This window comes from Pteropus medius, unplaced genomic scaffold (genome assembly GCF_902729225.1).
Source record: "Pteropus medius unplaced genomic scaffold, Ma_sr-lr_union100, whole genome shotgun sequence".
Classification (NCBI taxonomy): Eukaryota; Metazoa; Chordata; class Mammalia; order Chiroptera; family Pteropodidae; genus Pteropus; species Pteropus medius.
The window spans coordinates 1,589,380-1,602,133 of NW_024350921.1; positions in this window are offsets into that span (position 1 = coordinate 1,589,380).

Genomic DNA, 12,754 nt, shown 5'->3' on the forward strand with positions numbered 1-12,754 from the left:
TGGTATGGGTAGAAAGAAATCAAATAAAATATTTTGGAATAAAACTATATGTTATTAATCGAAAGAACTCTTTTAAGCAACACTCATGAATATCACACACACACACACATTCAACACATACATGAGACTGCTTCTGAGCAAAGTCATAAAATCAATCTAAACTGTCTTTGCTCAGGAGAGTCAGTCATTATTTAGAGCATGACTACTAATCCAGATTGGTCCAGTTTGAACATGAAAGTCAAGTTTTAGTCAGACCAAAACTTATAAAAATCCATATGGAGGAAAAAAAATTCAAATCAGAACTTATTGGGCACCAAGAAGAAACTAAATTTCTCCATCCACTCTCAAAGAGAGACCCTGTCCCCCTTTCATCAAACTTGAGTCTAAATATCTCCTAATTAGTGACAGATTGTTGGGAAAAACAGAGTGCTCACCTAGTCTTCTCTATCCTCAAATATTAAATATTAAATATTAAAAAAGGTCTCAGGGAAATCAGTCCTTGATATGACAATGTACTGACGTATGTATGTTCCTTACACATACACAAACATGTCTTTTGAGAAGCCAGTCACTGAGAAATGAAGAACCTGGAAAGAAACCTCACAGTAACACAAAACAGCATGTCGACTGTAGTTGAAAAATAAAAAACGAAAAACAAAAACCCAGGACTGGATTGGTGGGTGGGGTGGAGAAGAAAATTAGTTACAAACAATCTTCTTACTAACCAATTCTTTTAGCTTATCTCATTATCTGTTATAACTTCAGTTGGTCCCCAAATGAAAGGTTTGCAGAAAGGCAATCGCTACAGAAGAGAGAGACTCAAATTGACCAAAGAGACAGGACTTATATTTTGGTTTTAATGCCCCTTTGCCATGACAGAGTCAAGAAAAAAAGGCTCACAATCTGTCACATTTTGTTCTGATCAATCCACATAAAAATTGTCAGGCTGGCATGTTTGATTGCTGCTACCTTTTGAGTTGAAATGCATTTGCTTTACATTTTCACTTTTAATAATTCTTAGAGTTCCTGGTCATCTCCGCAGAAGTGTATTTCCTGGACATTTTAGTTGTTGATCTAATCAGAAGGGAAAAAAAAAAAAGAAAGAAAGAAAAGGAAGATGCCATCTCTAAGTCTTCTGCATTGACAGAACATACGTTTGTTTGATCAGGGTGCAGTGTCGTCCATCTTTTGTGGCTCTTTGTCGATCATGTTTGCTGGAAGGATAAGTGAAGTCCACTAAAAGACATTTATCTAAATTATCCTCATAAAGTACTGTCACTCTGTGTAAGAAGAAAAATGGAAGAGAAGACCGGTCTGTGCACATATACTTTATACTTGAATTAATTGCAGAAAAATATAGATATGTCATGTGACCAGTGTTTGTGTGTGTATGTGTGTGTGTATACTATATATGTACATATATATGTAAATATATATAAGTATATATGTATGTGCACATGTATGTAAACTAGGATCCGATATGCTAAAAGTTATCCTTACAGTTAGCTATTCAACTCTTACACTTTTGCAATTCTTATAATGCCCCAACTTCAGTGAAAATGAAGACTCCTCACTGGCTCAGTGAATGGAAGCCTTTAACCAAATCGTAAACAATTATGGGTACGGTCTGAGCGTGTGTGCTGACAAGTAGATAAGAAGATAAATGTAGTTTCTCTTAATTAGACTTTCTTAATTAAAAACAGCAGCAGTATTGTGATCAAAATGAACTCTGGTGGGACTGTGGTCACTTGGTCTTCTGGGTATCACTCGAGGAAAATGAGATTTTTTTTCCCCTTCTAGGATAAATTGTGCACTAAAGAAGGAATAAATGGTGTCTGTGAGCAGTGTCCCTTTGGTTTTTATCTGTGTGAGATGGATGTGTCTCTCGCCGTTTTCAGAATGGCGTGGGGGCAGACTTACCCATCATTAGCACCCCAGGATGGATCCAATTCACTAATTACTTATGCTGTCCTGGTTCACTGAGATTTAAGTACCAAGTCAATCCCATTATCTGCAGTCTCCCAAGCTTGCCAGAGCCATCCGTCTTTCATGGAAAAGAAGCACAGGGGTTATCAACTGGGCCTGTAAGACGTGGGATTTCCTGACTTTGGGAGAAGGCGAGATTAGAAGATTACTCCTGACTCAAGTCCAGGCCCCTCTAAGCTGCCACTTTGGGTTGCGATAAAGGCAAACGGTGACAATTATCCATAACTACATGAAGAAGCAGGAAAGAGAAAGCGATGAGCAAAGGGAAGGGAGGGGAGAGAAGGAAGAAGAGAGGAGGGATAAAAACGCAAAGCAAAGGAGGTCTGCCCCCGCTGTGACACGCGGCCTGTGGCTTCAGTCAGCTTTATACACATCACCTCCGAGCTATGAATGACAATTCGTCCGTTACAGACACAGGATAATATAGTCAGAAATCAAGAATTAGAATATTCCGAAGGCCTGAGACCCCCTCTGAGAGGAAAGGTGGTGGGGAAGAGGCCGCAGGATGAAGAAGGGAATCAAGAAGCACCTGCCCTGTGCAAGGCCAATGGCACTGGACACACTCCATGCCTGTCCGGCTTCCAGGCCCTGGCCGGTTGGGATGGATGATTGGCACCTGCTCTGCCGAAGGGTTGGGCTCGACAGCTATTGGTAGCACTGTCGTGTTCACTTGCACACTTTCGGAAGCAGCAGTGTGGCCACTAATACAAAAGAAAAAGAAAAAAAAAAAAGAATCTTCGAAGCAGCATGACATCTCTTGGAATGGAATATTTGTCTCTACAAATGATTGCTCTGCTGCCAGCACTTGACACGGTGCTCGCAAACATGTGTAATTGTTGGAAGTGTAATGATGATTATTTGCATATTTAATGTTCAAACAGTACTGAAGAAGCAACCTAGACTAAACCTTTTAGGGGCAAATTTGAATATGTTCTGCATGAGCTGGAGGAGTCCCAGAAAGGAGGGGGCGTCCGATGGCGAGCAAATGCAGCGATAATTGGCTTAACGTTCAACTGCACCACCGCCTTGGTGCTTTTATTCACAGACACAATAGCACTCTCTGGACCCATGCGAGGTGGAAGTTCACCAACACCAGAAAGACGCTTTCTGTTGGCTCGAGTTCAAACATAAACTGCCAGACGCCCTGTATCAGCCTGGTTTTACATTAACCAACTGCGAATCCAAGAACAGTGGCCAGGAAATTGGGATGAGAGTTCTGACGCTATGAGGAGGGATGGTACATGCAGAATTCATTACAATTTTTAGCCACTGACTGGTGGAAATCGCCCACCCATCGCTGTGCCCCAAAGAAATCATTCTTGGGGAACAATCTAGCTGAATTATTAAAAAGACATTATATCCAGACTTGCAGAGAGAACGGTTCATTCTCTTAGAAAGCAGATGCACTTCTAAGATTCTCCTCTGGATATCAGCTAAACTTGCTGTGATAACCATTTCCCAGTGTAGACATACATCAAATCATTATGTCCTACACCTAAAGCTAATACAGTGTGATATGTAAATCATAGCTCAATAAAGATGCTCTTTTTCTTATGATACTTCTTTACAATGAAGAGCAGTTGGTAATCTAAGTGAAATCAGAAGTACTTCTCTTCCTCACTCCTCATCTCCCTGGAATTTTAAGCCTAATGCACTCTCGTGTGGCCCGTAAAATGTGAAGTTAAATGCTTTGTCCTTCTGCTTTCTAGCTGTGACTAGATAAGTTTGGGAGGCACATGATGGCTGATGAAAATGGTTTCCCCAAGTAGGATCCCTTGTAGAAAACGTACCAGAAAATCCAGAATGTAGAACATTCTCCGTGCAAATGACACTCACTGCACGAGATTTCTCACCAGTGACAAAGGTGCTGGCCCTGGGAGCTGTGGCAGCCTGCCTGCCTTTCTGCGCCAGCGCTAAGCAGACTCCCAGCAGGCTCACCCCACACACGTACACATCTTGAACAACTTGGAGACGACGCCGCCTGCTCCAAATCAGCGGGAAAGGAGATTTTAGATGGTGGCAATTATCTCAGGAAAAACACACCTCACTGAAATCAATAGAATAATTTTTGATAATGTAGCCACTTGATCTGGTAATTTGGCCTTTCACCTGTAGTGAACGACTTTGCTGGAGACTTTCTTGAGCTATTAGACGCCTCTTACTTGGAGGCTATCCTGTTCTTGTCTTTCAAAGTGCGTTGAATAATTAGCTTTTGAGTTTAGTGCTTTTGCTCCTTCCTCTTTCCTCTCACATTTGTCTGCATCCCCCGCCCGCCCCAGCTTACTCTCTCTCAGACTACTCTCCAGCCCCAGCCCCATGCCCCCTGCCACAAGCCACTTGGTCACAAGCCATAGGTCACCACCAAAAGCGTGAAGACCTTTGAGGGGCAGCACACACACTTATCATTCTCTAAATTGATTTGATTAAAAATCTGGTGGGTGACTAAAGATGGGCCATGGGTGTGCCTCATCTCATTACCCCAGGTCCTGTTCTTGGCAGAGCTGGAGCCTGCCTGACAATGCTTCTCATGGGTGCTGTCTGTGGGCCATGGGGTGACATACCTGAAGCTGATGTGGTTTGGCAACTCACCTTTGCATACATACTTGTCAATCAGATGACTAATTCTTTAGAAATTTAAAAATCCTTGAATTTACTTCTGAGCATCAGAGAGGTCAACTACTCCGTGGTAACAACACGGAGGTCAAAATACCAAAACAAGAAATTGCTGCTAGCGAACAACCGCATAGTTCCAAGCACGTTAGCTTAATTCTCATTATGATCTGATGAGAGGATTCCTATATTTCTAAGTCCCCATTTTACAGATGAAGAAACTGAGGCCTGGAGAGGATAAGTAATGAGATCAGTGTCTCACAACCCACAAAGGATGAGACTGGGATTCAAACCCAGGCACAGCAGCACCGGAGCATGGCCACTAAACCCACTGCCTCTTGGGTAGTCAGCTCCACTTCCTGTCTGGATGTCAACTTTAAACATTCTATATAGATGCTAAAGCAGTCACCTCTCCATGGACTTTTATATTGCAGTGTCACAAGACTCTGCTTGCCATTTTGCGTGCCACTTTAGAAAGGAACTCTTCTGAATTGGAAATGACCGCCACTGACCCCTGGGATCCATTCATGGCTCTCTTGCAACATGGAACACAGAAAGTAAAAGGATTTTTTAAAAAATATAATATTAAAACAACCCTTGGGATACAAAGTTGGATTTTATTCCTTGTTAGATTCTTTGAAGAGCAAAATATTTAAAAAAACATATGACAATAATTAGCAGAATTTCTTCAGGGATTTGTTGGTTTGACCTTAGCCTTTTAATCCGTCAAAGTATGCTAATCAGCCTGACAGACAGAAAGATAACATGCTGAGGCAGATGCTCTAGTAGGGAAAAGAGAAGAGAGGGTAAGGAGCTGAGGGGAAGGGAAGGGCACTATAGGCAATGGTCACTGCGGGGTCACTCTTTCAGGGTGGCCCCAAGAGGATAGAGCTAGACAGAGCCTCAGAAGCAAGCTACTATTTTCATACTAAGCCCGGCAAGGTGAGCCAGCTCATCTGTATATGTTCTGCAAATTTATTTTTACTGTCAGCTGAGCATGAAATACATTTGTAGTTTAGAAAGTTGTGAATGGCTACCATATGACCCAGCAATCCCTCTTCTGGTGTCTACCTGAAAAAAAAAAAATTGAAAACATTTATATGTATGTATATATACCCCTATGTTCATTGCAGCGTTATACTTGGTAGCCAAGTCTTAGAAACAATCTAAAAGTCTTTCAACAGATAATTGGATAAAGAAGGTGTAGTATACATACAATGGAATAATAGTCATAAAAAGATGAAATACTGTCATTTGTGAAAACGTGGATAGATCTTGAGAGTACCATGCTAAGTCAAATAAATCAGAAGGAAAGGACAATAACCATATAATTTCACTCATATGTGTGTTATAAAACAGGAAGTGATACATGATCAAACAAAACAAACTCAGAGACACAGACAATAGTATGGTGGTTACTGAGGGGAAAAGGTGAGGATCAATGGGGTCAAATTCATGGTGACAGAAGAAACTAGACTTTGGGTGGTGAGCACACAACGCAATATACAGATGATGTAGTATAGAACTGTACACTTAAAATTTATATAATCTTGTTAACCAATGTCACCCACCCCCATAAACTTAATAAATGAAAAAGTCAAGTAATTGCCAAAAAAGTAATAATTTTGTAATATAACCTTAAAAAAATAAAAGAAAGGAGACTAACTCAACACACACACACACACACATACACACACATACACACACACACAGATAAGTTGTAGATGGGATGAGAACACATAAAATGTTCAAATTTCAGGTTCAGATGTATGGTGTCTGCAGTTCCAACTGAATGTATTATGCCATTTAGTAATTTTGGCAGAGACATTTACTGGTCATCAAATGTCCATGGACTCCCCCATTTTACATGGACTCCCTGTAGTAAGGTGGGATTTTGTGGCTGGGTGAGTAGAAATGATATCTCGTTTTTGGGTCAAAGCATTGAGGATATGATGTGTACCTTTCAGCTTTCTCTTCTGCTAAAGTTAATGCAAGACTGGGTAGTCAGACGCCCAGCTTCCAGGTGAAGGTTTCCAGATTCCCTGGGATTTTTAGCAACTGGATAGAAGAGACACAATAAAGCATATGTATGGGGAGCAAGAAATAAACTTTTGTTTGGTAAGTCATTGATTTCAGGGTTATTTTGTTACTGCAGCATAACCAGATCTTCTGCTGGCTAAAGACTATAGAATCGTATAAGTAACTATTTCTAGTAGCTAAATTGCATAGACTTTTGAATTCACATATCACCAACCAACCATTTAGTTCATCCTATACCTAGAATGGATAGGGAAGAATAAAGGAGAAACGACTGAATACACTCTCCATTGTAAACACTATGCCAAATGCTTTACATCAGCCATTTCACTTTGGGCTCCCATAAAAAAGCAGTTAAATGTTGACATTTCATCAATCATTTGTTAACTAAAAAGGAAAATGAAACCCAGAGAGAATAAAAAAACCTGCCTAATAATATATAGTAACTTTTCTGGAATTTTATGTATTTAGCTCTAAAATCTATGTTTTCTGCTTTATATCACTCAGGCTTCCCACAAAGGCAAATTAGAGACCATTTAGGTATCTTTGGAGTCAGGGAATGGATGAATGATGATCTGCTTACACTTTTGTAAGCCTTCAAATCCATGATTCTGGTTTTAGTCCAGCAAGATGGTATTCAAATTGCCCCTCTGTGGGAGAATCTCACAATTCTAAATTTTTAAAGTGAGATTTCTATCACCTGATTAGGGATAATAGAGGTGTTTGAAGAAGGACCCCAAGAGACTCTGAAGTTCTTAGGAAAGTGACAGAAGTCGAGCCTGTATGTATTTACTTGCAAAGCCCACATACTCCACACCATATGTTATTATTGCTGACTTCAGGTAAACCTTTAGATTTTCTTGAAGCTCTTTCCTTTGTACCTATTCCAAATATGTCATCATTGTCTCTTTTTGTGTATTGGACAATGTTTAATATGTAAAGAAAATCAGGCATTAATCCCCCCATCTCAAAAATATGGAAATAATTCCATTTTTATATATGTAAAGCCCACCCACCAAACACATGTACACCCATACACTCACAAACCTATCCCCTCCTCTCTCTTTCTCTCCCGCACACACACACACACACACACACACACACACACACATGCACACACACACTGCCTTGCAGCACCAGATGCTGGGATGGGTCTCATGAGTTAACACCTACACTAATTCAGGCGTTGTATGTGGTTGATGATACAAAAACAGTCATTACAGTCTTTGCCTTCATGGAGGATACACGTGAGTGGAAAACTGTTATTCATTATCTTCCACTCAGTGGTTCTTGTCTTGAACCACTACCACTTTTTTTCAAGGAGAACTTCTCTCCATTTGTTCATCTTTGAGTATTGTTTCACTGCAGGGCTGTTTTTCTCCCCAGTTATCTCCCCTAAATGTGCACACGACCCATAGTGATTTAATTCCTTCCCATATATTCATCATTGTCCATGTGCCAAGTGCACTCAGAGCTCTCTTCTTATGGAACGCTTTGCTGGATGACAAGCTACCAATGGCTATCGCCGTAAACTGTCATCGTCATCCGTGCCTTAATTATGGTACTCTTTACACTCCGAGCCTCTCTTCATTGTCTTCCACATGCCTGGAAAGTGCTGCAGCCAAAATCAAAATCCACATCTCCTTGACATGAAAGTCTGCCCGCTTCAAGAGCATGCTATCCTCCCTCTTCAGGAGGCCCCAAACTTAATGTCACCTGACACTCAATGCATTCTTCCAATATCACTCCATTATCCGGCCACTTTTCTTAACCAGAGAGCTGGTAGTCTTTCACCTCCATGGCTCAGCAAGTCCTGCAGAATCATACTCCTTAACTGCTCTAAGTGTTGCCAGCTCCCCTCCGATCCCACAGGCATTGCCTCAGCGGATATTCCCACCAAGTCTCCTAAGCGCTGCATTGCCTTTAGTGTCTCTCACATTTGTTGTTGACATTGTTGCCCGAGAGATATTTCCTAAGCAAAGCCCTGAAATTGATGTGATAAAGGCCTAACCCTGGTCTGGCAGACCCAGGCCTTCTACCCTGAGCTACCCTCTGGCCAAGGGCCTTGAACAGCTTTCTCCAGGCACCATCTCTGCTGTCTCACTCAAGGGCCTTTGCATAGGTAGAGACTCACCCACCGCCTCTTCTTCCCCATTCATTTCTAATCACATTAGGACCCTTGGCTCAGGCATCGCTTCTGTCTTCCACCACCTACCACTTCCTTGGGGCACCGTTAGGGTCCTTGACCAAGCCACTTCACAGCCTCACAACAACCCAGTAAAAGCAGGCAAGGCAGCTATTATTTTTATGGCCGTGTTACAGATGTGGAAACTGAGGCCTGGGACATTTAAGAGCCACACACAAGAAACTGGTTGATATAAGAGCTAAATCTGTGGCCTTAGCTTCTAAATCCTGCGTTTTTCTAGGCAATTTCTTTCAGCTTAGAATTTAAAGGTGCTATGAACCTTCCCCCTTCTCTTTTCTTCAAGATACTCTTCCTTCAAGATGTTTTCTTATCTGCATCTCTTTAACTGCTCTGGTAGACAGTATAGCTCTTTTTAACTTAGCATCCTCCATTCTCCTTTGTCTCCTGTGCAGAAAAAGTGGTGCAGTATAAGCAGGAAACCTTGTCCAGAATCTTCCAAACACTTGCTTGTGATTTTGAGAAAGTTACTTCATGTCTCTGAATTCAGTTCTCAAGTCTTCGGTGTGACTTAAGATACTGTAAGATACTGTAAGATGAGCTTAGAGGTCTTGTCTTGTCATATCTCAGCACTCTATACTGCCATTAAAAATAAACTAAGCCCTAGAAGAAATATTCTGGCCAATCCATTGTTTCACACCATGAAAATGTTGCTGATCTAAAAAGCATTTAAATGCTCAGTTTTATAAGTAACCTGACTCTCTTTAATAAATGCAGTTGGGATGCTGAGAATAGTGGGCTTGAATAGGACTCAACTTCCAATTGCTAAATAGGATGCAAATATAGTGACTAAAGGAGATATGGTGACTGGGGCAAGACCTGAAGTTAAATACTGTCTCTGCCTCAGATTAGCAGTGAGTATTGAGTACATTATCCACACGTGGAGGAAAACAGCAGCTCCTCATCCTACTTCACAGGTCTGTGTCTGAGACAGTGGATATCCAAGCCTTTTGAAATGTTGTATGTTAATGTAAGATATCACTCCCATAACTGTTGATCTTTGATAAGTCATTTCCCCTTTTGTACCACAGCTCTCTACTATGAAATAAAAGAATTTTGCTACTCAGCTCTTTAATTCTTCTTAGAATTAGAATTAAATGATGATGATGATGATGATGATGATGATGATGATGATCACATAATACCAAATGATCACTATGTGCCAAGATCCGGGCAGCACACTTTAAAAGGACCATGGGTTGACCCTGTGATAGGATGACACCCAAGTGTAATTTTAATTCTTAGAACACAGAATTCAGAGTAGCAAACATGGGCAATGATCAGAATAGAAGGCACACTTGATATTGCATCTACTCTGAATTTTCATTTGTTTGACCTTGCAAACATCTCTACTTACACCAGAGTAGTTAATATACAAAACAAAACAAAACAAAACCAAAACAAAACAAAACACATTGTTCTCTTTGACCGCCTGATGCTTCTATCTTTTCTCTTTTTGAAAGTCCTAGCTTTCTTCTGGAAATCTCTCAATGTCCAGGATTGTGATTTTCAGGTAATCTCTTCTCTTGAGCTCTACCTATCAAAGTTTCTTCAGCCAGAGGGAGTCTTGCTTTGTCAGTACACTCTGGGCATTTGCAGATTCATGCAGTTATAGCACCAGTGGGAGGCTACCACTTCGCTTTCATGTTTTTCTTTCCTTGTAAGACTGTGCTCTCCCCCAAGGCAGAGACTGTGCATTCCCTCAGCTAGGAAGGCCTCAGCACTTGTCACTTATTGGTATTATGTGAAAAGTTTTATGAAATGATGACTCAGATGTACAGTGAATGCTTTTCACTAGCTTTGCTTTTTCTATTTTTCTCCAATATACACTTTATAGTTTGACTCTCTACTCCCAACTCATTGCCTATAGCTGGAATAATGACTCTAAAAGGCTAACAAAAATAAATGCAAACCTTCAAGTTTGACTTATTTCTTATGCCTTGAATCCTAACTAACTATTTAAATATACATGTGGAAAATGCAAAAAAAAAAAAAAATTAACTTGATTTCCTCTACTGAAGAAAAATAAGATTAAAGATACAGGGTACTTGGAAGCAAATTGTCATGAGAGCCCAGCAAGAAAGGGTTGCGTTGTTTAGGCTACAGGAGCAATCTTCCTTGCCAACTATTAAACAGTGAATAAATTAAAAGAAATGGCAGTCAGCAAAGGGTACCTCAAGAGCACATAGTACTCACAAAGCCATGGGGGGAGGCCAGGCTACATGAGATCATTAAGCCCTCGTGTTGGCAGAAGTAGAGTGCACATGGGCACAAATCTAGACTATAGGACTAGAAGAAAAGAAAGAGACCAGTGTACGATGAAACTTGAATTGAGAGATACAGAGTTTATATTTCAATATGAAGTGCTGATGGAGATTTTTGAGCTAGAAGTGGACCGTGGAGGGACCACAGAAGATGTACTTTGGGGTATTCACTCTGGCACAGCATACATACATGTTTGGAGAAAGAAGAGTCAATTGTGGACAGAGAAGCTATTGTAATAGCTTATTTATATATATTGATTCTTCTAGAAATACCATTCAAGCGAGTATATTATTAGCTTCTGATGGAAAACACTGGTTCAGTATAGAAGAGCATTTTTAATCCACCACTTTAAATGTGGTTATAATATTGTGAATTGCAAAAGTGAACTTTGGGAGGAAGGGCCTATGAATGATGGCAACCAACATGGCAGCAAAGTCATAACTATACTTGAGTTTCCTCAAACACAGAGCCTAAGGCTTAAAAAGACTGGCTACCCAGTTTGACTATGGCTGACCATTTTACAACTGATTCTTTCTTTCTGGACACCTTGTCAGGCTTCCCATCTCATGACAAGGACTCTCAGTGTGCTCACCCCAGCTTTCTGCATGTAACCCGTCCTCTGCACACACCCGTTTTTATTTGGGAAGCAATCCAGAGCTCCCCATTCCATTTTCCTTTCTTTTCTCTCCAAGCTAAGATACTCTATAAAGTGTGTGAGACGACAGGGGGAAGTTCCTTTCTTCAAGAAGCAATATCTTAGAGGTGGGCTGTCAGAGACTCTGCAAGATCTGAAGTTTCAGAGACTGAATGAAAAACACTAGGCTAACAAAACGGAGCGCTGCAGAGGACGCTTCATCTGCTCCAGCCAAATCCCTTCTTTCTTTCCATCCTTTCTTTCCTAATAACAGCTGCCCTCTCATTCCCTGTTACTCTGCTGTGAAGAACAAAACCTCCCTCCGACTATCTGTTTTTCTTTTCTTCCCCAGAGTAGGTCTCATTACTGGTGATTAGCAGATGATTAAAACCAATTCAGCTTCCCCCAGTAGATATTTTCTCCCTGTTTGTGCCTAACGCGTCAGCCTTCAACGAACGTGCTCCTAAGCTTATTAACAGGCTCAGAGGATTAGCTGCTGCCAAGCTCGGTGGCTCCCATATTGTGATGCAGGGAGTGACATGGAACCATTTGCTGAGCGCAGACAGGACCTCTGGGACCAAACTATCTAAATCACAATTTTATTTTTCATGTAGAGCAAGATAAAAAAAAAATCCCAGCAATAATTACAAAAATCGAACGTTTGGACAAGTCTGAAAATATCCTTAAACTCAGTGACAGAAAACAGGCTAAACCAGTCATGAGGGACATCAGCGTGTGTGTGTGTGTGTGTGTGTGTGTGTGTGTGTGTGTGTTCTTTTACATGAATGTAGAATCACCCAGTTTATCTATGTTTATACTTATGTATGAATACAGTGGTATACCCATTTATACCACTGTATTCACTTTGCTGAATACAGTGGGTAGATCTCTCTTTTAATGGAGACTTAAGAATTACTAACTTGGACTATCACAGACCATAACTGAGTTAATACTTTAAAAAGCATCTAATTCTCCAAAGTTGTGAAACTTGGATATTGGCAGATATATGCGAAAGAATT